Source organism: Leptonychotes weddellii, chromosome 3 (genome assembly GCF_054177405.1).
Source record: "Leptonychotes weddellii isolate Sample4059 chromosome 3, ASM5417740v2, whole genome shotgun sequence".
In the NCBI taxonomy this organism is placed as follows: Eukaryota; Metazoa; Chordata; class Mammalia; order Carnivora; family Phocidae; genus Leptonychotes; species Leptonychotes weddellii.
Genome location: NC_138371.1, coordinates 174,535,981 through 174,563,223, shown reverse-complemented (window position 1 = coordinate 174,563,223; position 27,243 = coordinate 174,535,981). Strand labels below are relative to the sequence as shown.

Here is a 27,243-nt window from a genome sequence, read left to right as displayed (position 1 = left end):
ATTTTCCCCTTCACATGGAAAACATAAGTCTCTCAAATTCAGAGCATCCCCCCAGTACTGCTTCCCGACACACTGTCCCTGCCCACCCACTTCTCCAGGACTGAGCTTCATGCAATAAGCAGCAGGAATTATTTGCAACAAAAGGAAAAGACTCTTACTTAAAGAGAAAAATCCCCTTAGAGCTTTTAGCTAGGGACCCTTCTGAGGATTACTTCCTCAGAACGAAGGCAGCCACACTTTACTTCACAAAGTTGCTGGAAGGACTGAAGTAAACAGGTATGAAAGTGCTCAGCTCACTCCCTCAGTCTCTTCATGAGCAGAGACACTCCACTTGGGCCAACCAACAAGTAAATGTTAGCAACCCATTTCTCAGAAGGGAGTAGACTAAAAAAAACCGATGAAGCCATGAAGAAACTTTCCAGGGAAATCACTATACCAAGATCCACAAACCTAGCAACTTCCTAAAACTACTACACATATGGGGAGCCTTCTTTAAAAATATCTTTGGGGGTTTGGGTGGCTCAGTCAGCTAAGCAGCCGACTCTTGATTTCGGCTCTGCGCTGAGCACGGAGCCTGCCTGGGGTTCTCTCTCTCCCTCTGCCCCTCCCCACCCCCCCACCCCCCCACACACGCACGCTCTCTAAAAATAAAATATAAATAAACAAACAAAATAATAAAATAAAAATATCCTCAAACCGGTCATCTCCGGTTCCTGTTTTTCCGGCAGAGCTGCTGGGGTTGGCTTACACTGGGTCTTCGAAACCCAGTTAGTTGTCAGCTGCACATCTGCAGCTCTCACAGGGAAGCCCAGACCCGCAGCTGTTCTTGAAGCACACAGGCTGTGGGCTGTGTCAACCCTGGGGCTACATTCCCTGAGAGCCAAGCAGGCCTGAGCACATGGCGAGGGGCCCACTTGCCGGGGCTTCTGTCTGTCCTTCCTGATGCCCAGCCGGCTCTACGGATGCTGGCGTCTGGAAACCCAGGCCTCGAACAGCCGTGCAAGCCCGGTCCTAAGGCCCTAGCAGAGCAGCTCGAACAGGCCGCTGCCATCCTCAGGTCCTGCTTCAGGCTATAGTAATGGCCAGTGCTTTCTACCGCAGCAAGGCCCAGACCTCAGGAATCTCGAGTACAAAACCAGCTCCTCGGGGGCACTTCCTGGGGATTCCGCCCACAGTGGCGACGCGCCGTACCCCCCTGTTCTCGCCTAACTCTACCTTTCAAGGGACCGCTTAGTGTAATGGAAGGGTCTCAGGACATCCCTTCTTTCCCACGGTCTTCTGTCCAGTTAAAAGGCAAGTGTTCATCGATATACCCGAAGAACACAAGGGTCTTTAAGTGGCAGAAGTAAAGGGAAAACATGAACATGCTTTTCTCAACAAGGCCTACAAACCTGGAACCAACAGCTGCAACCGTGTTATTATTTAGTCATTCAAAAGTGAGATCTAAAAAAACACAGTCACTTCCATCACGTGGACTTCAGGGACAAAATTTAAGAGCAAATAGCTCAACATAAAAGCAAGAAGTTCTTGGAGCACCTGGGTGGCTCAGTTAGGCATCCAACTCTTGATTTCTGCTCAGGTCGTGATCACAGGGTCATGGGACGGAGCCCTGCGTCAGGCTCCACACTCAGTGCAGAGTCTGCTTGTGATTCTCTCTCCCCCTCTCCCACTGCCCCTCTCTCCTCTTGCACACAGGCACGCTCTTGCTCTAAAAATAAATAAATAAATAAGGGGGAGGGGAGCCCTTTCCAGCTGAGAGGCTTCCAGTGTCAACACTGAAAGGAAGAGTACCAAGTTTATGAGGTTTATTTTACAGCTTTCCAAACAGGTCTTTGTCAAGAACACCTTACATCTTCTAAGTGTCCACTGCTCTCAAGGGTACAGGAGTAATACTTGTGCACAAGAGGGGGTAAAAACAACGGTACCATGCCCAGGAGACGTCAGATCGGGGCCACGTTCGTGATGAGGAGCACCCGCCCAAGGGCATGGACCAAAGCTGCCCCATGGCAGCCCCCCGCCCCCGCCCCATCTTCCCGGAGACCAAGCATCGGCCCTCCTCCCTCCTGAGCAGCCACCAGAGAAGGAGGCCCTGGGGGCAGGCTGCCTCTGTGTCTGCCACGCTCTCCCTGTCCAAAAGAGAACCCCAGCAGTCCCAGGACGCACCCGCAAAACTGAGGCACCGGTGGCTATTAAAGCAGCTCGCAGGCAGGACCCACGTGGCGAAGACATGCAACTGTGCCCGCTCTGCCTTGGTTCCTCCGTTCAATTCCAATGATCTGCTCTAAGGTTTCCGTCACTGCATTACGCCCACCGTCACACACGTCTCTTCCTAGTCTGGCGGTTCACATCAAAGCTACCTCCATTACAATGTGGGATAAAGAAGGCAGCTTCAATGCCTAACAACCTTATAAAATGTCCTAAAGTTCTGTCTGCTAAACATCAAGTGGTAGGATGATTCTAACTATGTACATCTTTATACCCCCTTCCCTTCTCCATCCTGGTCTCTCTGCCTCCTCCTGGATTTAGATCGTCACCGACCTCACACACTTGCTCACGTAAGGTCCTAACCTATCAACTGAGCCAATTCCCCCAGATACTTCCAACTCAACAGCCCTAGGAGATTTTCAGCTTTAAACCACACAGTCAAGCTGGGAAAACACAGCCACATCAAGAGTCCTGCCCAGGGACGGCAGGCAGGGGCTCTGGGTGGCACTCCCCCCACGCTGGCCCCCCATCCTACACCTCTGCGCGGGCAGGAGACGGCACCCGGACAGCCATCCCTGCAAACAAGTTCTAGGAAGGGGCACCTGAGCCCCTGAGCACTGCGCACCCCAAGCTGGGACTGCAGCCCACAGTGTTCTGACTGTTCCCCCACACCCTATCTGAAGGGCCAGGAAGAAAATGACAAGAGCCCCTCACAAAATACACTTGAGGTTTCTTATCAAGAGACCTCAAGGTCTACTTGTTCCCATAAAGCTGAACCTAAAAATGTATAAAGGTAAATGGAAAAAGAAAAAGGACTTTAAAACGCAAGAGCCACTAAATCCTTTTAGATCCACACAGCTCTCTAAAGATAGAGCTTCTCGGTGCTCAGGGGTCAGGCGGGGCCTCCTTCCAAGAAATCTACACAGAAGCTCTCCTGTCCTCACAGTGTCTGGGAGCTCTGCTCCATTCAGCCCCCTCCACTGAGGGATGACCCAGGCTCACAACACTGCAAAGCTCATAGCCTGGGCATCCTCATCACCCTCAAGAGGCCTGGCCCAGGTAGGGGTTTATTTCAGGGGCCAATTCACTGGCCACTTCCCTGGTCATGACCACACCTCAAAAACAGTCCCTGGATCTGCTCCCGAGACATGAGCTTTGATCAGCATAAACTTAATAAAAACCCAGAGAAAGTGCTTCTAGCTCCAAGACAGCCCATGAGTGTGCCCACAAGAAAAACATTTCTCCTCTGCTTATGGTTTCAACTAGACATCTTTCTGCCCACAGAAAGGAAAATACCTGCTATCCACCAGAGGCCCAAAGAGGAAGACTGATCGAATAAGGAAAAAAAAAAAAAAATCACAGCAAAAATTACAGCCAAATATGTAATGTGATAGCTTATTTTTACAATTCAGTAATGTTCATTTTTGCCTTGCCAACCGAAAAGCAAATGTTTTTGCCCTTTTATCTTCCCACCCCCTCAAGTTCAATAAAAAATTCTTACCTGCTGTTACTTTGTTTAGAGTCACTAAGGAACTGAGGACCTTGTTAAAATTCTGCCCCTGATACAAATCATTTGCATCAAATGTCTGAAAGGAAAAATTAAACAAGTTAGTAGGGTCTTATACGTTGGGTGCAGGATAAATGAAGTTCTCCCAGCAGTGAGAGGACCATGGCAGGATTCGCTGAGCAAATCCTAAAGATGCAGACTGACCCGAAGGAGCAGACCAGTGAACACAACTTCCAGCAGAGGGGCAGGGGTCCCACCAGAGTTCCCTCGTTCAGGCACGCTTTGATCCGGGACACAGGGCGTGAGACCAGCTTCACAACCGCCAACTCCCCACATGGCCCCAAACCCCCTTGGCGAGCCGGGGAGGAGCCGTCCCAGCTATAGGGAGCTGCAGCTGCCGGCCCTCGGCGGGGCTGAGCTGAGCTGGCTTCGCAATCCCGTCCCAGCCACAGTCCGTTCCACAGCTAAGCACAGCAAGAGAAACACAGAACTGACCGCATGAGGAAGGGAAAACAGACGCAGGTTCCAGAAGGGGGACAGCTCGGGGGGGACACCTCCATCCTCCAGGCACAGCACTGAGGCCAGACCAGGACTATGGAAGTGTGCACCTCCTCCAACCCCGGCCGCCTACGCACCAGGCACACGGGAGAGTCGGTCCTGGCGCTCCTGCACACACACGCACAGCCTGCCTGGACACCTCAGAGCTGCTCTACGATGTGTGCCACGCGCCAACGCACACAGATCTCACCCCCAAATACCGCCTGAAGACTACATACAGCTTCTGATCACCAAGGAACCTCCACAAAAAAGTTCTAGTGAAATCACCCACAACTGCGCCAGAAAAATGATGAAAAGATCTCTTTCAGAGATGTTGGTAACAAACATGTACTTAGATACCCAAACGTAAACCATGTCAACAGCCTTCCAAGTTTCTCGCACTAACATTACCAGTCATCCCAGGAAGGAGTATCAGGAGGAGGAGGAGGGCCCCAACTTCCTCTCCAGGCTGCCTGCCACCTCCTCTTCCTCCATCTCGCACATCCTGCCAGGAACCCCCTCTTCTTCCTGCCTCCCGCCACCCATCCCTCAACTCTTTCTCACAGGACTTCTCCTGGCCACGCTTCCCCACCACACTTGGTGAGGTGCCCTAACCAGGCTCTCCCAGTACACTCATGACAAGGACAACATTATGTTCCATGAGTGGATGCCGCCCTACACTGTAAGATCTATAAACCAGATTTCGCAACACCTAACATCTAGCAAGACGGCCAGCACAGAGTAAAAATTCCAATGCTTGCTGAATGGAAAAATGTACCAATCAATCCACCGTCCACCCTGTGGTGCTAAATGTCACTAAGGGACATCTACGTCAAGAGTCGCTAAGAGGAGCCATTCCATATCCAACTGCTGCCTCCCTCAAAAAATCTTCAGTTAAGAGTCTTTGCATTTAATTTCTGAAAGGAATAAAAATCGTGAGGTCGAGTTAAACATGGGCAACCAGAAGAAAAACCAAAAACTGAAAAACTTCAAGAAAGGAGGCCATCAAATCATGGAGTCAAGAGAGGAGCTGAACACACAGCTTGCCTTTCTAAACGCTGAAAGAAACTGAACGGAGCCCTAGCGTGTAGGTGTGGCCGCACCGACGCATTCCGCACACAGGTCCCGATGCCGTTTCCCTCACGGCGGACATACACAAGGCGGCGGATTTCATGCCAGACCCTTCCTGAACAGAACAGAGCGTCTTGAGAATCAGCTCCTACAACACAGAATGTAATTCATCTGCAACATGATATTTAAGAAATTCCAAGTCAAATGAGGGCGCGATCTAGGCTGACACGTCCACCTTCATTTTTTAATGTGTTAAATTTTTTTTTGTTTTTTTAGAGAATTAAGAGTATTAAGCTCAATAGGCCCCAACTTCCTTACATGTAGAATATGAATATCCCCTCACTTGTGAAATGAGGGAGTAGCTAATCTGCAGGTCTTTCAGCTCTAAAGCTCTCATTTTAGAGATAGAGTAATTAAATGTGTGGCATCCTATGAGAAGAATTCTATATAAAAAGTCTACTAACCTTCATCGTGGTGAGGCAGCAGCAAGTCACAAAACCCAGAAAAACAGGATGTTAAAACTGAAGTTTCCTGTTACTCCAGAACTATATATCTTTCTTACTTGGATACCAGGAAGCGTCTGGTTGGCTGAAACTGCCCGCCAATGGGCTTCAATGTGACATCATAACTTAAGTGAATTCACATATGCACCACATTTCTTAACAGGAAACCACACAATGACAGGAGACAAATGCTTGCCACTGAGGAAAAACACACATTCTGGATCAATGAAATGTTTTGACTAAAACCCTTCTCTAGAAAGAAACAGCAGACTATTTCCTGAATCAGGAATCTATTCAACAAAAACCAAAATCAGGAAAATCTTCGAGTATATAGTTTGTACTATGGGAACAAGAGCAAAGTCTCATGAGGACTCTTACAGAAAGATCTCAGCAAAAGTCAGCCCACTTGTAGAAGGAGGACACTCAGCACACTAAATTATCCAGGGACACTCAGTGCCTGAGCACACCCGCTCCACGTCATGGCCGAACCATGTTGCCCAAAGAGCAGCCCCCGGCCACCCCGGCTGGGGTCACGGGTCAGCAGGAGGGAAGGAAGCAAACCCTAAGGTCCACCTTTCCTCAAGTGGCACTGGGAACAGTGGTCTCAGAGGAGGCCGCATGGTAGGATCTCCAGGAATTTAGAAAACCAAGATACTCAAGCCAAACCCCAGACCAATTAAATCGGCATCTCCGAGGAGCAACTGCCCTTCAAAATTTGAACACTCCCCAGGCAATTCTGTGCAGCCAGTGGGAGAAACATGCCCCTGGAGAACAAGGAAGGTGTGAATATTCTCCCCAGGCAGGCTCACCCCCATGACCATACGGACAGTAAGGAGGGAACACTCAATATCCCAGAGATCTTGGAAAAGCATATTGCCAAAAACTCACCCTCACTTTCACATTTAAGTGAATTAAATGTATAGCAGAATCCAATATCCTCAAAGTAAAATTATCCTACCAGTTCCCCCCCAAAATAATGTATTTTTTTTAAAAAATCAGTAAATTTAATGTCAAAAGAAACACAAGAGTGACACAGAGCAAACACAAACCACAGGGAAAGGCAGACAGAAGGGAGCAGCGCTGCAAGTGAGGCAAGGAAGTGCTCTCAAAAGCACCTCTGTATGCACTAACCAAGGGGAGCTGCCTGCCCTTCTAGCTGGAAGGCTGCCCCCTGCCTGCTACAGCCTCAGTTTACGGGAGGCACAGAAGCCCTCAGCACCTCCAGTTCCTCATCCTTCGCATGGGAAGGAAGAACATATACTGGCGATAACAAGGACAGGAAGCAGCAACGTGCAAATGTCTCGCATGTTGGAGAATGTACGAGATTTAAAAACTCTGAATCCTGCACACCAAGCCTGTGGTTTCCTGTAAAACTGAGGTATCAGTAACTATATTTACCAAAGAAAATTGTTTTCTAAAACACAGCTACCAAGAAAAAAGCATCCTCGATAACTGGGGGTGCTCTGGAGCAGACCCCTCACAGACCAGGCAGAGAAGGGAGTGCAGATGTCCACACCGCATGCTGCACGCGGCGCCCCCACACGCCCTCTGGCCCCGCCCTCCACTGCTCTGCACCAGCCAGCTCCCAGCTCCTGCTCCCGCTCCCACTCCCGCTCCCATAGGAGAGGACCCGACCCCATCAAAGTGCTTGGGTTCCCATCCAGAATTCCCACCCCTGAAGCTGCTGCCTGACAAGACTAGCCCTCTTGCTCACATCTTTCCACCTTAACGGTGTGGACACCGTGGCACCCCAAGGCTCCTGGAGGGAAATATACCAGCACGGAAGAGGAAGAGTGGCCCCCCAGCCTGCACTCAGGTCTGCTCACAGCTGGGGCGAGCTGCACCTGCTGCTGGGGGCCCCCTCCCTGTCACTGAACAGCCACCCCTATTTGCGAATGCTTCCACAAAACGGTCACTCCCTGCGCTGTCTGCCCAACACTCAAATATTCAAAGCCTTTTCACACAATTAACTCTCAGGGTGGGAATCCCAGCGGACCTCATCCCAGCCCATTTTTAACACAGTGGGAAACAATCACAAAATCCAAGCAGCACAGGGGGCAGAGGGGGAGGCGTCAGCAGCGCGAGCCTCAAGGGCAGCTGCGGTGAGTGGGGCTCGTGCAGAGCAAACCGACGCCGCCAGCAGCAGGGGGGTGCGGTCCCCGAGGCCGCCACCCTACTAAAGGTCCTGACTGGGGAGACAGACCTCCTTGCAACAGGAGGGAAAGGATATTGAATCTGAGACTCTCAGGCTGGGGGTCCCACCTCCCCAGCCCAGAGAGAGGGCTGCTAGGAACCCGCCGACACAGTCTGCAGCCCAAAGACGGCCAGCCGTCCCCGCCCTGGACCCCGCACAGTGGAGGCGGCAGCTGCAGGCCAGCTACACGCAGCGCTCCCCACATCATGGTGGGCCCCCAACCCGGGATCTGCTAGACGCCCCAAGGAACATGGGGTTCCCTTACGGCTGTAGCCTCCAGAATGAGCTCTGATAGGACCACAAATCTACCAACAAGTACCCCACCAAGGAACGAAGGCTGTGGCTTTCTACACCAATACCTCCACCAAAAAAAGCAGAAGATTAAGATAAAATTAAGATAAAATGTTCCGAAATTCAAGTTGATGAAAGTGTATTCCACAAGTACAATTACAGGCAGAGAGGTCTGAAGAGAAACATGCACATACAGGCATGACAGAATCATCCCGAAACTAGCGACTTCCTTTATCAGGGGAAAGATGCCAAATACCAGAAAGATTCTAGCCAAGAACATATTCTCTTCAATTCAATCAAAGCAGGGCACTGCCATAATCTTCCTAAAACTATCAGAATACTTTCCCCCCTGGGCTTGCCAAACGCCCCCAGGCGGGCAGGCGGGCGGGCAGCACAGGACATCAGGGACAGTGGACACCTCCAGGGACACCTCCTGGCCAAGCAGTGAGGGCAGGGCAGAGACAGGCTCTCGGCATGGATGCGGCTGTGTCCTCCAGCTCCTCTCGCAGACCAAACCCCTACCTCCACTGGGTGAGCCCACAGAGGGGTTCAACTTAGCTTCATCAACAAAAAGAGCACATCACTAAGCCAGCTGACACCAAAAGCCACCAACAAAGGCTCCAAGCTGTTTCTCAACCAACACCGGCTAGTCCTGGATGTCCCCGAACAAGGTACGATTCGGAGACAACCTTGAAAGAAAGGGGAGACTGATGCAAAGGGCTCTGAACAAAGCAGCATGGACAAGACATGAAGTGGAGCCCAGACAGAGCACAAGCCCGCCGGACGCAGCGCTCGCTGCAGCGCACATGGTCGCCGGCCACGCCGCATCGCTCGGAGGTAACAGGGGCTCGATCAGCAGTCAGTCCATGAGAGCAGATGTAAAGCAGGACCGCCACAGAGAAACCAGGCTAGATGGCCCCCCAATCCAAACCAGGACGAAGGGCAAGGCAGGACGGCACATGAGCGCACCCGCACGAGCTGCAGCCCGCCCGCGGAAGAGGCCGGACGCTGCCAGCTCTGGGTCAGCAGCACCTGCCACCAGAGAGCAGAAGGGCCTTGGGAAGAGGGGAACAACCATGTGTGCTCTCAGACGTGGGGACACTCCGCTGTAGGCGGAAGGCAGCAGGGAGAAGGTGTGCCATCTGGGTCAGGAGGATGCCATCTGGCCCGAGAGGCCACCTGCCCAGCGTCCCTCCCAGATCTGCCTGGCAGAGGCCCAGAGAAACCAGCTCCTCAGAGCACCCGCCACCCTGACCCCTCACCCCCAGAAATACTGTCAGTGATCGTCACCAGAAGGGTCAACACAGGCCGTCAAAGACCTGAATATCTGGCCCAGATTCACCTTCCCAGCCTTAACTTTTGCTAATCCTCTAAAAATATTCTACTTTGACCTGTTCCTTATTTATTTGGTCATACTTAACATTCAGCTAATATTCAGTTTAGCTCCTGAACTAACACCAGAAATCAGGAAGGCTCACCTGTACAGGAAGATGGAGTTGTGGCACACAGGTCAACCAAGCGTCACCAGCATCCATACGGCAGGGCAGTGCCAGGAGGGTGACCCCTGTGTGTACCTGCAAGCGCACCCAAATGCATAAACCTCGACCTAGATACAGGAAGACTGTTTTAGGAGAAGGAGCCACCATGATTTTCAGGAAAGCCTTAACCAACAGAATATTGTTATAAAATAAATAGGTTCCAAAGGCACAAGTTCTAAGAGCAGATACTGACCCGATCTAGAACTGTCACATTCATCACACTATTTTCCAACTTCTTGTCTAACTCAAGGTCACTGCAGCTGCTGTGTGAACACGCTCCCCCACTCACTCCCCACCCAGTGCCTTGCCGTCCCATGGGCTCCGGCCAACGAGATGTGAGCACAGGGACACGCACCAGCTCCGAGCAGGACGATGCACACCAGCCCCAAGCAGAAGCTGGAGGAGCCTTGGGGTGTTCCAATCAACCTCCCTGGTCTTTTCCTTTCAAGGAAAATGGTAGCGACTCCAGTTTGGGCCTTGCATCAGCCTGGATCCTGGGAGAAAGAGGAGCCTCAGAGCACAGCAACACCCTATCTGCAGCTAACTAACCAGTAGACAAAACCTCTGGTGTCCTAAGCCCTGGACATGTGCGGGCTATTGACTGACGTATCTGGCAAGAACTGGCTCTGCACCCAAAGGCCACATTTTCCCCCAACGGAAGTGATTCTTGAAGGGGAGAGAAACAAACAAAACAACAAAGATATTAAGGGAAGTGGTTAGGTCACTTAGAGTCCGGCCATGTTAACACTAAAGGGTATTCAAAATAGGAACAACTGTTCCCCACATGGTACTACTCATTCCAGAGCAAACACAGTTTCCCTCCCTTCCCAAACTCTGGTCACGGTCATCACGTCAGTGCTAAAGGGAGAGGCTTTATAGCAGCCTCCGAGAAGCAACCTGCCCGCCAGCCTGGAAGCTCGTTCCTGCTCACCCGCCTGGACAGACGGACAACCTGGGCCAAGTGCCCTACGAGCCACCAGAGGGCATCACCAGCTTAACCTCTAGATGCCCTACTACTCGTCGTGTCTACACAAACAAGTCACTCAGACCCCGAGGCTTAAACCAGCTCCCTTACAGGTTGTGGGCATCAGGAGTTCCAAGCAGCCCCACTGGGGGAATACGGCTCTGGTCTCTCAGAGAGGCGGCCTGAAGGTGTCCCTGGGACTGCGTCCAAACCATGGCTGTGGAGAGCGGCCCCTCCTCAAGTCTGCACAGCAGTGAGGCCAATGAGGAGGAGGGATGCAAGCACGCAATGGAAAAGACACCACGGTGCCTGCGACTCAGGAACTGCCCAACTGCAGACCCGCACGGCCATACTGTTCGTGAGGAGGCCCGAGTGCGGCCCCACCTTTAGGAGGGAGGACAAGCCGGAAAACCACCAGCACATCCACCCACCACGGAGTCCTACCCTCGTGCGCCACCTCTCTCTCCACATCCAGTGACCACACCTTCTAACCAGACGGGTCAGCTCAAACAGCCATCCTGTCAGGGTGAGGACACCCCTGACAAAGAAGGGGGACAGGGTTCCCTTAATAAGGTCACCAATTTAGTAAGACCTGCAAGGCTCTCCCACCCCCACACTGGTGGGCTTCCGAATTCATGGAAGTACTAGTGCTGGAAATCAGAACTATCTTCCACAGAATAAAGAAGCAAATTTTACAGCACAAAATAGATTGTGTTATACAACATAAAGACGTCATCAGTCAAATCTTTCAACTGCCAGTGAAACTCAAACTGGCTTACAACAGCTCCAGTTAGTGTAACTAACAAGTCAAGAAAGTAAGAGCCGCAGCTCAGAAACTGGAAGCTTGGGGCCATCTTTTCAGTCTCTTTCCCTCAGTGTGGGCTGCAGATTCGGGAACATTCTTCCTGGTGAGGCAAAGCAGCCCCAGGCCGCAGCCAACAAGCCTGCCATCTGAGCAGCACGTGGCTGGCCTGGAGTCACACGGACCAAACCCACAACCGCAGAGGCAGAGCGGCATGGAGAGCCAAGGGCAAACCCGAGGGGTCCACACAGCACCCAGGCTGCAGAGATGCAGACCAGGGGTGGATGCCGAAAGCCGTGGCAGTGGTGGTCTTTAGGTTACCTCGGCCACTGTCCACACCCTCCCCAGAGGCTCAACAACCGCAGCAACTCAAACTCAGCCTGATCACAGACCACCCACCACAACCACCTCTGGCCCACGATGCCCTCCTGAAGAAGTAGGGCATGCACACCTGAAAGATGCCACTGACTGAGGACACCCCTGGCTAGACCCAAGAAGAAAACACTAGGGAATAGAAAGAAATGCTTTCTACAGTCTCCGGGCTAGCAGAGAGAGCCCCACAGGTGCGGCTGGCCAAGCACGTTCAACACAACGAATCGGCTCCTCCAGGGCATTTCTGAGAATGCTATTTTTGATGCAAGAAACTTACTTTTGGCACAGTTCTGGAGTGTGGTTCGCAAAGTTTAAAAATATAGTTTTGTCCTATCACACTGTCAAAAGGAATCTGATTTTGTGATGAGACGAGTAGAGAAGAATCTTTAACTCATGCTATTTAGGTTTAATGCAAATGGTCCATACTGATGGGGATATGTGAAGAACAGGACGCAGCAGGGATTTTGCCTCCTTGGCTTCTGTAGGTTTTGTTCTTAATTCTGCCTACTCCTACACTCCAGGGATAAAATTAGTTTGACGATGAATTCTATCAATACATACCGCGGTCACCCAACATGCCCCCAAACGATTTTTCATCTTAAAATGAGAATTACAGCATATTTGATTTTGTGGTTTCCACTGTATCAACACCCAACCATGAAAAAGGACAGGGACCACCCATGTAAAAAGAAACCCCAGACACATATTTTAGTGAGTTTCCAGGAGGGGGGGGCGGTTAGAGAGGGGGTGACAAAATCCTAAGGAGGGCGGGAAGATAACCAGCACAATGAAAGCTCTGATCAGTCTTCACCCTCCATGGAGGAGCAATGGTCACAAGCAGAAACCACCAGAGACGCTGAAGCACCTCCAGGCAGGGAGGCCCCTGGGTGCTGTGAAGACCTCATGACTACTTTGTTTTATGAAGGAAGAAAACGAGGCTCCCAGGCTCCAAGAGACTGGGTGACAAAGGTCCCAGAAGAACAAACACGGAAGGCAGATCAGTCACCGCATTTTTCCTCGGCAGCGTGCGTGCATGTGTGCAGGTCCGCAGCAAGCGGGGCAGCGGGAAGGGGCAGCGGTCTCAGACACACTGCACGGATGCGGCACCCCACCGGCCCAGGCCAGGCCCCTGGTCTGCCTGCCAGCGCCAAGGAGGCAGGCCTGCAAAGAACAGCCCTCCACCAGTTGCCAAACAGGGGTCTGGGCAGATGCACGACCTGCTAGAGCTTAAAGTAAATTAGGTACGAACTTTAGAGCCAGAAAGATAATGAGTACATTGCATTAAAAACTTAGAGCCAATAGTTACAAAACTCAAACTTTGAGAAAGGTCTCAGAGATGGTAAAGTGAACACGCATACTGCTCTCATCCATCTTGAGATTCCACCAAAATGACAGAAGAGGCTTTAAATAATAAAGGATTCTATCACAGTGCTGTCGGCTCTATGGCTAAAGGCCATACGCAATCTAGAGAAGGCTTCAGGGAATTCTTGAGAACAGGAAGTAGATGGGCTCCTAAAGGCCAGGTGTTCCGATCAACACTTGAAAGCAACCCCCTCCCCCCAGCACCTCAACCAGTGCAGCAGCATGAGGACAGGAAAGCAGAGCCTTCCTCCAGAAGCTGCTAGAAGGAAAGACCCCAGTAAGGACAGCCAGCTGCCTACCCTGGGTCCCTAACAAGTGACTAGCTCCAGGTGCTGCTAGATCCACATGACACAGAAGAGGAAAAAGGAGGCAGTTCTACCCAAAATGAAATACGCTAAGAGCTCCAGCACCAATTTCAAGCCCAGATCACCCCTAGCTGGAGACAGGACACCTGGGGTACACAGAGGCCTACCTCTACCTGCTCATGGAGGGCATCCAGACCCTTCCCTCCAGATTTTGCCCACCTGCTCCCAGCCTCAGCCCTGCAGTGAAGCCATCCTGGGCCTGTCTCTCTCTCAGCTACACAGCTGCACACTCAGGTCAGCTACGGGGCCTTTATCCACGGACAGGAATAGGAACCCACAGATAGACAACACTAAGGAGATGAAACCCACTGCCCTACTCCTCCAGCAAGGTACAGCTGAAAGTCCTGGGCACTACATACAAAAGAAATGTTAAGATAACTCAGAGCTGGAGGGAAGCAGATTGGCTTTCTTCAGGGCCCACGAAACATGGCAGTGGGTTGTCTGGGTTTTGTGGGATTTTCATTTTACTTCAAAAAGCCCCACAGCCCAGATGCACCAAAGAGTATAAAAAACAGCCCCAAGAAAAGCTTGCCTTCTCTGGCCAGAGCACCAGGAAAGGGGCAGTGCAGCAGACAGGAAACTTCCATACACTAACCATGCCCACTGAACACCAAGGGGGAACATGGCCAATCCCACCACACATGGCCATAACAAAGTACCCCTCTCTCCATCCTGCCCCTCAGGTCCTGTGGAGTCATGCACAGGAGTGGGCTCTAAGATGACAAACGGAAAAATACAGGTTTCTGGCATGTTATTTACATTTTTAAAAGTACTGAAAAACTAAGAATCACCAGACAACACAATTAGTGAAAACTGGGATACAGAGCTATTGCAAGGAGCCAGGAGAAAGGGCAAGCATACTAAATCCTTCCCTTTTGTGAGGACCCAAAGGAAGGGAGCCCCAGTGGGACAGAGGAGGAACTGGATCAGAAGACGACTTTTAGATGAAAATCCAAAGGGCTTCGTGACAATCAGCTATTACAACGACAAATGACAAAGTACTCTCTAAACTGCTCAGTGCTAGGGGTGCCTGGATGGCTCAGTCGTTAAGCGTCTGCCTTCGGCTCAGATCATGATCCCAGGGTCCTGGGATGGAGCCCCGCATCAGGCTCCCTGCTCAGCAGGAAGCCTGCTTCTTCCCTCTCTCACTCCCCCTGCTTGCGTTCCTTCTCTCGATGTGTCTCTGTCAAATAAATAAATAAAATCTTTAAAAAAATAAAAAATAAACTGCTCAGTGCTATGTAAACAGAACTTCCACCAGGTAAGAAAAATGTTAAGTGGTCAACAAAGACAGACAGTAGTTGGTGCTTGACAGGAGACTTGAATAGATGCCATCAAAACATCCACACAGATGTTCAGATAAGGATGATCTCAAGAGAAGTACCAAGGCGGCTCGCATGAGCACGACAAAACAGGACTAAAATGTGCCTGCCAGCTCACTCCCTCCCTGGAACACTCTGTTAATTTACTGGTCTCCATTCTCAGTGTGTTCTAGAATGCTTGGGCACCTGTCTAGACTGAGCACCCTTCCCTGCCTATTATAATCTCCAACACTAAAACTTGCCCAAGTTCAAGGTTATCACATACCCCAAGAAAAGAAGACCCAGACAGAATGCCACAATTCAGATCTCTTTTAATTCCTCTTTAGGATAATTCATCAAATCCAGGATGTCTCGCTGGTTCAACTCAACCAAGGCCAGCCAGGAAGCTTCGGCAGGCTTTACCCACCCAGGTCTCTGCCTGCTCACCTTCTCAAGCCTGGCCATCTGAAGGGTCTCTCTCTACATCCCCGTGCGGCTGTCCCTCTTGCAGGACTTACAGCCTCTGCCCTGTATCCCAGGTACACATATCCACTTTACTTGCTTCACAAGGCTCCTGAGGCTGCAGAGAAGCATGCTGTGCACATGTGCGCCCGTGAGGGCAAAGCGGAGTTCAAGATCATCCTCATCAACTGTGTACACACGGATTATCACCTGGAGAAACACTTCCCCATTCTCCACTTGCAATGAAATTCAAACCTTCTCTTCAATTTCTTTGAACCCATTCTATCCAATAAATGGTCAAAGGATCTCCTTCCACCTAAACAGGATAGCAGTCTCCCTAGGAACACCCCCAGCAACAGGGCTTGCCCTCTCCTCTCTTCAGGGGCTGGTTCTACACTGCGATCCCAACAAGATGCTGAAAGACATCCTGAACACGTTAAGTTTCATCTTAGAAGAACGTAAGTTTCCAGGTCTTCTCTTGGCAGAGATGTCAAAGTTGGGACAATGTGAAATCCACTACACACGCTTCCCATCCCCTAAGTGGCCTTGTCCCAGTCCTTGATGTTTTTTAAACTCCTGACAATGATCCAAAAAAAAGTTTTACATTATAACCAATTTAATAAACTCACCACTGAGAAACAATTAGCAAATGCCAACAAGAATGGCATTTATTCAAGCATTAAAGTTGCTAATGATCTGTTGGTTCTATGTCTTTTCCAGGTTATAAATCCCTCACTACACTCAGTGAGTTATACATCATACCAAAAATGATGGGAGGATATGCAGAACGCTAAAACTGTGCAATTAAACTTACTAAATCGCACATCAATCCTGCCCCCCAGCTGTGTGGTGCAGCCTGGTCCTCTCTAGCTGAAGTCGGTTAAGAAGCAGACTGCCTCGCACATCTCCCTGAAGGGCCCCTCGCCATCCTGGGCATGGAGCACCCACCACCTGCACCCGCATTGTTCCCCGGTTTCAGCTGACCGGGAATTCTCAACCTAGAAGTTCTGGCCTCTCTCTAAATCTGGATTCAAATACCAACTCCACCACCGAGGAAACATGAGCCACGGGGCATCTTGCTGACCCTCTCTCCAGCTCAGTTTCCCCTCCATGTGTAAGGGCTATCCGGCTGTGGCTGTCCCGGCACTTAGCAGCCCCTCAGCAAGCAGTCACCATTACCATGGAGCTGCTGGTATGCAGTTTTAAACACTTATTTCTACCTCTCTGCATTTCTATCATTCCTCCTCATACACACCACTGTCTTCTCTATGTGTTTCTCCCTTTTCAATTAACTTTCCTATTCACTCCTGAAGTCCACATGGATAAAATGCAGCTCATGGCGTGAGTAGGAGTCAGGGACTGATTGTGGCTGGCTGGATGGAAAGCCTGCACAAAGGTAATACCAAGCTGAGAAGTGAATGGCTAAGTTCACAAATGATACTGTATCATCTTCAGATTCTTGAAAGCAGAGGTAATCTCTTCCACAGACCAAAATACACACAACTGTCTTAGATGCCAAACACCACCCTCAATGCTCCTGACCAGAACCTGATGTCCCAAAGGCAGCGCATGCCAAAAGGCCCAGGACCACCTGGCTGCCACCACGGTAGTAATTAATTCAGGAGGGATCATCACGGGATGCTAAGAGCATCCGGTGAAAGGCTCTGAGGCACCACCCCACAGATTACATACTAAGTACAAAGGCAAAGGGCACCTTTAAAGTGCAGAGACCCGGCGGGTGTCCCCTTAGCCAAGTGACAGAACTTAGCCCCAGCAGTATGAAGGGTCCACATTAAGCACTTCCCAATAGGACCCATAGAAATACAGATCACCACTTGTGTAGAATTCTTACCTAAAATGTTTAACCTGAACCAGGTCCCACGCAGACCACAGGGCACTTGACAGGATAACCACCCTGGCCTTCTCAAAAATGTCAAAGTCCTAATAAATGATAAAAGTGGAAGGACTGTTCCGGAAACTAAAGGAGAAGGTTCTCATTTTAAAGATGGACATGCTAGGTATTCAGAGGCAAGTATCTTGAGGTCTACTATACACTTTAAATGACTACCAAAATAAATACTCAGAGCAAAGGGGCAAAGTGTCTAGATGGTAAACTGAGTAAACTCCACAATGTCAGCTTCAGCTTTTCCAAGAAAAGGGCAGGGGGTAGGTTAGGAGGTTCATTTGAGGACCCCCAACTACCCCCAGAATCTTTTAAGTAAAAATAAAAGCATTCCCTCACCATCCACACAAGGACTCAAAAGGAACAATCCCAACAGGCCCCGCGTCACTGCAGGGTCCCCATGGCTGCCTCCCCCCCACCCCCACCCCGAGCGCTGGGCTGGCCGGGCCCTGCAAGGAGAAGTCCAGAGGAAAGTGCACTTCGCACCCTGCCCGTCCACAGCTGGGCAGGACCCTTGGGGCTCCTGCAAGCACAGGCAAAATCACCACAGTCCCCTCTCCCAGCCAGATCTCTCCCGATCTCACCAAACTCGAATTTGAGGGACTCACAGTAAGTCAAACTCTCCAGGGGGACCCTGGAATCCGTATTTTAAAAGCTCCACACTCTGCACCCCAAGTGGACACTACCCATTCTAACCTGCCAGTCCTCCCTAAACGGGAGGGGACGCACGCCCTCGGCCTCGAGAAGGTGGGAAACGCCAACGCCACAGCAAGTCCTGTCTTGTCACGTCAAGGACAGACCAGGGAGTTTCTTTAAACTACCCAAGAAAACACTCAGCACACACTAATATAAAGTAGGTTGGAAATACATATTTTGGCTAGAAAATTATTTTTTAAAAAAACATACTAAAGGCAAATTTCATATCTAAATGTGTTCTGAGAGGCCTCGGGTTTGGTTTTGCTTTGTCATCACTCCCTCTGGGAACTGATCCTCTCGCTGGTTTCCAGGACCTAAGGGAGCTCCTCGGGGACGCAACCCGCTTCAGGGCAACTACCTGTCAGGAAGAGGGGGTCCCCCATCCCAGAAGGCCAACAGGGATTTTGTCTGTTTTTAAAACAGAAGTAGGGCAGTGAGGACTAAGACATTCAGATCAGCCTCAAACAAGGTGGGAGAAAGGAGAAGAGGTCAGAAGGCACCACACTAAGCGACTAGCATCTTCTCTGGGCAGAGAAATCTCTCAGGATTCTTCAGACCATACATGCCTGAGCTCCAGATCCATGTTGCTCCCACTCATCGGTCCTGACTGATGTTTTTTCACAAGGCCTTACTGAAAAATAAGAAACAGACCCTCGATGAAACATTTTCCCGCCAATTGGCCAACACTGGCCATCCTATTCAACTGCAAAGCAAAAAATACACATGTAACCTAGTATTATTCAGGAGAATGCATGTTTCATACACAGAAACACCTTCCCCAGGGGTCTAGGCCAGTGAGGATGCATCTGAGGCTAGGGAGAAGCCTTCCCAGTGACACCGCGGACGGGTGTGCGGTCAGCCGAGCTAGCCCAGACAAGCCCCAACCCCCCCCCGGGCAGCAGCCCCAAAGGGGACAGCTGCAAGCACATCGCAGGCCCGCCCTCCTGCTCAGCGAGCACAGCCCTGCCTGCACTCCACACTCGGGCAGAAGGCACATCCAAGCCGTCTCATCTCCACCAGATGCCTCTACCCGACCTGTTTCCAAAACCACCAAAGGACTAGGACCAGTTTGCAACAAGACAAAGAACGTGGACCCCTTCTAGGTTAGGGAACAAGAGAGCGTCTTCAACACACACATGCCCATCCTTCCCTAGACCCTCCTAGGGTCTCCACAGCGGGGAGGGGTGCCTGAGGAAACTTCCCATCTCTGTACAGGGAGGCGGAGAACGTTCCGGACACTGCACAGAGCTTCAGTGCTGCCGTCTGCAGGACACCCTCACAGCTCCTCACGGCAGAGCTACAGACACTCGGCAAATTCAGCTTTCGGACCAGGCCCCAGTCCTGATTCTAAAAGTCTCTGGTGGTAAATACACTTAAGAGCTTCCTAGGAGAGCAGAACCTCCAGGCCCCCTGCCAGCCTCCCCCAGCGGGCTCTGCCAGCAGCCAGCGGGCCAAGAAGAGGCAGGACCAGCACCCACTCATCAGGATCAGCGCCACCTTCTTCAGGAGGAAGAAAGGCTACTTGTCCAGCTGCACTTCAGCTACAAGTAGCTCAATGAAGCAAGGCCCTGAGAGGAATAAAACGAACCCTTAAGGACTGACCGGACAGAAAGGTGTGAACAGGGGTGCTGGGGGCGGGGCGCGCCCCGCTGAGGGAGACCAGACAGGCTCCACAGACAAGCCGAGCCCCCTCCACTGCCGGTCTGGCCACGGCTCCGCGAGGGGGTTCTTCACCAATTCCGCCAACATCTACTCCTGAAGCAAGACACAGCAGAAGCTCCAACAAACACCCCACCTGCCCTCCCGCTCACAAGCACGGAGGCGGCGCACCGAGCCCCAGACGGAAGCGGCGGGGCCAGGGCCACACGAGGGGCCGCCAGCACACACGGGGCGCACCCAGCCAGCCACCACCCAGTCTCCGAGACCCTGAGCACAGAGCCCGCCAAGCCCCCCAGACTCCGGGCCTCGCTGCAGCACTGTCGAGCTGCTACGTCTGTGCTGATCTGTTAGGCTGCAAGAGAAAGCCAGTACGCTATCCCGGCTATCTCACAAGGAAAATGCAAGGACGGAGATCGATTCTACCAAACAGCTATACACTCGCTGAAACCAAAAGTCCTCTAAGAGATCTATACACTCACGTTGTTTCTCCCTTTGGCAGAAACAGGAATTTCTCACTTCAGTTGATAGATCTGGTTAACACAGGAGACTGTAATGAGCAGAAATTAGTTTTATTGATCTTGAAAAAATATAACTTGTCCTTAAAAAGCTTATATAAGCAGCTTTTGCTGTTCTGGAAAAAGTACTTCTAAGATCAATTCTCCCCACTGAGCTTAGGAAGGTCAGCAGTGGGCTCTTACACTCTAGGACGGGGCTGGCCACAGCAGTGCTCCCTGGGGTATACAATACAGTGTGGGAGATGCATTTCCAGATGATGCACGGTAACAAACATTACGGATCAGAACATCTTCAGATTCAACTGAAGTCACCAAATGAAAGGTAATGGAACCTACTGCTACGCCATTATCCTGCAGCTCCTACTCAACTAAGCAGGTCCTCACTTTAAAAGCCCCGTGTCTGAACTGACCTGACCACATCCCTGGAAAATCTCTGGCCTCCCCTTCTTACATAAGCACCTTTCATGAGGAAGCTCCAAGAGGGAGCTCTGACAAAACCCAACATCTATGAACAGATCAAACAACTAGAATTTCAAAAATAAGTGCCTTTTGAGAGCAAGAAGCTATTATCAACACAGTCAAATGTAAAAATATTGCAGTATCCCACCTTCTGTCTCTGTGACCACATAGATTCCAAGACCTAGGGGGTCACCCTTTCCAAACCCTGTATTTTGCCAAAGAAAACAAGTCCCAAAGGGCCTGAGTGTCTTTCATCGCTGCTGACCCTTTGCACACACTTTCTGGCGGTCCACCATCATACATACCCAATTCCCTGGCACCCATATTGAGGTCTGGCCCAAGAGGAGAGGAAGTCCACCCTCAAAGCACAACTGAGCTGTCCTAAAGTCATCGGTCCTGCACATGGTCACGGTCCTGCACACGGACCCCCCTCCAGCAGCGCTCTGTAGCTGAGAGCACGCTTCCTACAGAAGCACAGCCACCCCAAGCACGTCCGAATGGCCCAGCAGCCACTGCGACAGGAGCTACAGAAGATGGAACCAGCAGTCGTTTAGGTGCATAAAGCTGAACATTAGTGAATTAAACTTTATCACCACCCGCCATTCTTCCTTGGTCTCACACATTCAGCAGCTGAAACGAGAGCCCTCTACGTGCCAGCCCTGGGGATGGAAGTACACGATGACCCCGTGCACAGGAACTGCCCTCCACGCTCCCTGGCCACACACACCAGCACATGCCAACGTCAGCACTGCCCACCGCCACGAGGACACCCCCTAACCCGGCCTCATCAGAAGGCCCCCTGAAATCGGTCTGAGAAAGGAGGTGCTTCCCGCAGTGAAAGCAGCTGTGCATGCACAAGCAGAAACAGGACATCCCGGCCCAGGCTGTACTGGAGTCAGACCTCACTGATCTCCACCGACAAATCACCGACACCTCTACTGCAATAGGTCTGAGGCTAAGCACCACACAAGACTCCAGCAGATTCCCGGTCTCAAAGGCAACGGCTTCTCCTGCTCAAGCCAGGGCCTGGTCCTCTCAGACTCTGCTTCCACACCCCATGTAGTCCATGTGCAAGTCATCCCTACCTTCTGCATGAAATGAGAATACACACTTCCAGCCACGGATGCTGCCCTCACTATGGGTCAAGGGCCATCAACTCTTACCTGGATTTCTGCCATCACCCCTTCTGGTCTTCTTGCTTTTGCCCTTGACTCCCTGTAGTCTATACCCCAAACAGCAGCCGAGACGATCCTGGTCAGATCACCCAGCGGGTCTGCTCCAGCAGCCCCACATCACTGAAGACAGGCAAGCATCCTCGGGTGACTGCAAGGACCGCCACATCCTCTGGCCCAACACTGCCCTGGTCTCTGTACTGCTCCCCTCACTTCCAGGGAGTCTGGGTTTCAGCCTAAGACCCAGAGCAGAATCGGAGTCAAGGGGAACACGAGAGAAGTCAGATTTGCATTTGAGAGAAACCAGCCTGGGGAAGAACAAGAGCGGGGCTCGATCGCCATGGGGCCACGGTGGGTGTTGGTGGCCAGAGCAGGCGGCAGGTGTGGAGAGGAGGCCAAGAGCAATAGTGTGGCATTTGGGTAGAGCGGGGTGAGGAGGGGAGGCAGGAGCAGCTCACCTGCTGAGGCTCTTGGGCCATCCCACCGCTCCCTCCTCAGTCCTGGGCCTTCCACTCCACCCACCAGCCAGCCAGGCAAACCCGAGGGATGCATAGCCAACTCCCTTCTGGCAGAGTCTCCTGGGAACATATGCATTGCCCCACAAGCATCTCTGGGTCTCCGTCTGCTCTGAAATGGGAGACTAGACCACAGTGACCTCCGCATGTCCCCTCCTGCTCCAACACTTCACAGGTGCAACTCCCTCCCCCCGCCCCGCCTTCTGCCTCCACCCGGGCTATAGTGAGTTGGCTCAACAGACTACGGCCAATGAAGGCCAAATCCCATCACCCCGCCAAGGGGAAGCGGAAGGGCGCGTGCACCCGCAGCTGGGGGTGGCAGAGCGTGAGTGGCATGCTCACGTGAAGTCAAGCAGAACTGCCTTCTCGTGGGAGCACATGTTAAGTAAGACCAGTCCTTGCTGACTGACTAGTTAAGATGCAGTTCTACAACTCAGGTGAGCCTGGCTGACCAGCCACACCATAATGATGTTCAACAGGTGTCCCAGGAGGTGCAGCAGACCTGAGGGACCTCCCTATCCCCCACCCCCCACCCCCAGTCAAGGGCCCAAAAAAGGGAGAGGAGCATCTTGGGCTAAGTCCTAGCACTGAACTAGTGGCTAGTTGAGGCAGAATACTACACTGAAAACGTCAATCCTGACTTGGCAGGAACCTCATGAGTATCTGGCCCAATGCCCTGCATCTAGCAAAATCCCCTTTGTGGAGGCACTGAAAATTTACATACAAATCCGAGACTCTTCCTCCCTCGTCACCCTGACGTCCTCCAAGGGGAAATGCAAGCCAGCTCCCACACCCTTGTCCACCCCAACACTGGAGGACTGCCTTCTCCACAGGATCCTTCAGGAAAACGAAACCGCGGGTCCATATGGGGTCCTGCCATGCCCACGGACAGGGATGTGGCACCTTGGACGCCAGGACAGTGCACCACAGAGGACGCGATCCTGACTTTGCAGCTGAAGCAGCACCTCGCGGCACTTTGCCCACAGTGCAGCAGACACGGGCCAAGGTCCAGGATTGGGCCTCCTCTCACCGGGGTCAGGGATGCAGCGCTCTGGGCTCACCCAGTCTGCCGGGCCCATGCACAAGACTTTAGTTGGCCTAAGGCCAACAGCACACAGGACAGGAATTCACAGCCTGGGAGTCCCCGTCACCTCTCCCTTGGCTCCAGGTCACTGCCCCCGCCTCTCTTCGGGGAGCGGCACAAGGATTGTCACGGTTCAGGAGGCCTCTGGCGAGCGAGGACAGTGAGAGGTTCCACCATCACCAGCACTGGACCTTGGGCAGGTGCCTGTCTCCCAGCGCCCTGGGTTTCTAACCACAGCGTGGAAACACTAGAGATACAACTAGTAGAGTTGCCTAAGATCAAGTGGGTCAATACACACTTTACAACAGGGTCCAGAACATAATCGGCACTCAGCAAATACTGCTTATTCCTGTTACTTATCGTATACCTCTAAGACCCATACCACCAGGGTAGACCATCCAATATGTATGGCCCAGCACAAACAAAATGCAGACCTCCTGAGTCAAAATTCTTCAGAATTTCAGATGGTATGAGCAGAACATTAAGACAAGCACAGAGCCCTACGTGACTACGTGGGGGGTATACCCACAAGGCCTGCCCTGCCACCAGCTAAACTCAGAACGCACCTATGGTCCTTGCCAGGAAGCAGTCCAACAGTGCGGCTTCGCCATCATTACACGGCTCAGCTTCTTGCACTCCAGGCGGCAGCACACATGTAAGAGCCTGCTCAGTGGAACCACCAGACCAGAGTACAAATCCTGTTGGGCCTCGAGACCCGCCAGCCACCCGGCGACTAACTCCTCCAGTCCTGTGCACACTGGCCTGCTGGGCTGGGCCCCGAGACCTGCCAGCCACCCTGGATCTAGCTCTTCAACGGCAGGATATTTGTGAGTAAACAAAATAGTACATGTGAAATGCATGGGCACGTGGCTTATATTCAACAAATGTCAGTCCACTGAATTTCAAAGACTGCAGCCTCTTAACCGATCTTTAGACTTAGGCCGTCCAACACAGAGACTGCCCCCCACACACACAGGCTGCAGAGCATGTGAAACATGGCTGAACTGGAATGAGAAGAGTTGTGAGTGTGACAAATATAAACCAAATTTCAAAGACTTAACATGAAAAGAAGATCTCAATGCTTTTAGATTAACTATATGTTGGAACACTACGGATAACCTAGGTTAAAGAGATTATTAAAACGAGCTTCACGTTCTTTACTTTATGCAGAGTTACCACCAGTGTTAGAACTCTGAATGTGGTTCACGCTGTATCTGCTGGACAACACTACTGAGATGATGAGCTACCCTGCAGAGCTGAAGCGGAGGGGAAAGCCTAGTTATTTACTCTGGAAAAGCATCCTGGATACCTAGGTGACTCATCGCTCACCCCACAAAATAATTTGGCAAGACACAAAGATTTAAGACAGAGGGTCAACTTTGACACTTTTTGCCCAGAAAAGTTAAATGTAACTATAATAATATGAGGAGAATCTGACTTTCTTTGCTTTTAAGTACCTACAAAATGTTCAGAAAATACCTCCCAAATTTAACTCAACTTCCTTAAATAAAAGGCAAGATCTGACAAAGGCATGGTGAATAAACTTCAAGAGTTTTATCAATGAAAGTCAAACCCTATGGCATGACCAACCGCTTCCAGCTTACCACTGTGTCAACACTGAAGAGGACTAGTTAAGGAAAATACTGCCACGCAGCCTTGAATGTACCTTCACACAAAGTTGCAGTAAGCACCTGAACTATCCACCTGTCTCAATCCAAGGCAAAAGTAACACTTGCTGGGGGCACTCCATCCCTAGGAAAAGGACTATAAAGGCACTCTGGACTTAGTTTCAATTAATTCTTAAACCTTTGTCAACAAGTTTTAAGTTTCTATGTCAGCACGTTTTAATTTTGATCCTATTTTTAAATATTCTTTCAGACAAAATTTCAATCACAACCTTGGCTAAAAATCTCAAAGAGCATCAAGCATTATACATACTACTATAATAGAAGAATCTGTCCTTCATTGTATTTTTGAAGAATGTTTTTGGAAACACGTAAGACAATGTTTTCCAAAACCTCCCCGCTAACTCCGTCAGCCCGGCTGATTCCAATGCTGGAGCGCCTGCCTGAACTCCTTTTTGTTCTCTGGACATCAGAGAAAGTGCCTTCCTCACACAGAGGGAGATGCTCTTGCAGCCGGAGCACCAGCCTGCATAGAGCCACCCCTCCAGCCCGGACAGGGCTGAGCAGAAGAGTGCAAAAAGGCCGGGAGGAAACACGGGTACCATCTGAGGTCTGTAACCTTTGTCCTCCTGGGCCAGCACATAATGCAGGACATCTGGAGTGTCCCCCATCTGCTTTACCACCTACCCAGAAATGGGGGCACCATGGAGGATATAGGAGAAAAAAAGCCCAAACGTTTATCCCAAGAAGTTTCTTCATCCTCCAGAGGTAAAGAAAACACACAACAGGTACAAGGAATGTCTGCCTACCACTGCCAGCAAGGTGAAGGGAGAAAAACCCTGGGGACAGTTTGGCAAGTGTTCAAAGCATTTAAAAGCCCCTACACCTTTAACCTAGCAGTGCCCTATCTGAAGATTAATGCTGATGCCCCAACAGTGGTTCACGGGATAAGTGTTGAGAACAGACGCATCCGGCTAGGCTTCCTCACTGCCAGGCCACAGCTGTGCTAAGTCAAGACGGAGGAGAACATGCAACATGTGCAGTCCTTTAGAAAAGGTTACAAATAAAGACACAACTGAGAGCTGAAACCAGAGACCAAATGGAGACTCCAGAAAACTATACAATAGAGCACTTAGTCCCCATGAACAAAATTCCCTTTCACCATGTTGCACGTAGGTCTAGGACAATTCTGTCCTTGCTACATATACTGGGCAAACTAGGGGCTCTCAAAACAACATTCTCAAAAGTAACTGGAGAACCACAGGGACAGCCCCTTCTGTCAGTAAGTTTAAGTATCAACCTTAATTACCCAAACAGTTCTAAACAGGGGCATCTCTCAGTAGATCTTACCTTACTACACCAGTAAGAATATAGGGAAAAAAACCTGAATTCTTATCAAATTCCATACTATTTCAAGAAAATGAAAGAGTCAAATAAGATGCAAGATGGGTAGCAAAGAGAAAAACAAAAAGGTCATCCAAGCCACATGTGTGGTTTTCCTACAGCTGTTTTTTCCCCCAGTTTAAAAATGTTTTCCAACTTAAAACCTAAATTGCTTCTCAAGGTTTAATAAATGCAAACCGTGCCTTTAAAATTAAAACTCCCTGAAATAACCAGAACCACCTACTGGGGGAAATACCGGGTTTTCCACAGCTAATTAAGATAACTGATATAGTAATCCTGATGCTCAATTCCTCTTTTCCTTTAAGAAATCTTAGCATAGTTTAAAATGGCGGTAAAATACATATACCAAAAATAATCTATTACAAACACATTTCACTCTGAACTCTTGGAAAAAAGCACCTTAACACGTACTAGAACAAAAGCTAATCTGGAATTCAAGCTCAGTTTTAAGGATTGGGGTTGTCCTTTCAAACAGTTTCTCTCATCTTTCAGAATGTCATAAAAACGAAACCTGTAAAGCCTGGAACACACGTCAAAAGTGTAAGGTCCTTCCCTGCCCGTTCCCTTTCTACATAATTTTCTTTAAAGCCCCTGGGGAAATGCTGCACAGGGTCCGTGTGCGAGGCCAGGTTTCCGGGAACAGGTCAGCCCCTTCACACCACTGATGAACCAATGAGAACAAGTCTGGAAGCCCAAGCTGGGTTCACACCACACCGAACTTTCTCAGAGTGACTTCT

The 27,243-nt window shown here is 50.7% G+C and overlaps 1 protein-coding gene and 1 long non-coding RNA gene across 3 annotated transcripts in view; both read right to left on the bottom strand.

Annotated features, from left to right (window-relative positions):
- The window catches only part of ARHGEF7 (Rho guanine nucleotide exchange factor 7), a 125,289-nt gene that overhangs the window by 67,963 nt on the left and 30,083 nt on the right, over nt 1-27,243 (bottom strand). The gene's annotated exons all lie outside the window — the stretch shown is intronic.
- Nucleotides 3,707-23,132, bottom strand: LOC145720715 (uncharacterized). The gene is made up of 3 exons (XR_014143921.1): nt 20,212-23,132; nt 18,640-18,700; nt 3,707-3,791 (listed from the first exon to the last, which is right to left on the bottom strand). It is a non-coding gene; the product is annotated as an uncharacterized LOC145720715 (long non-coding RNA).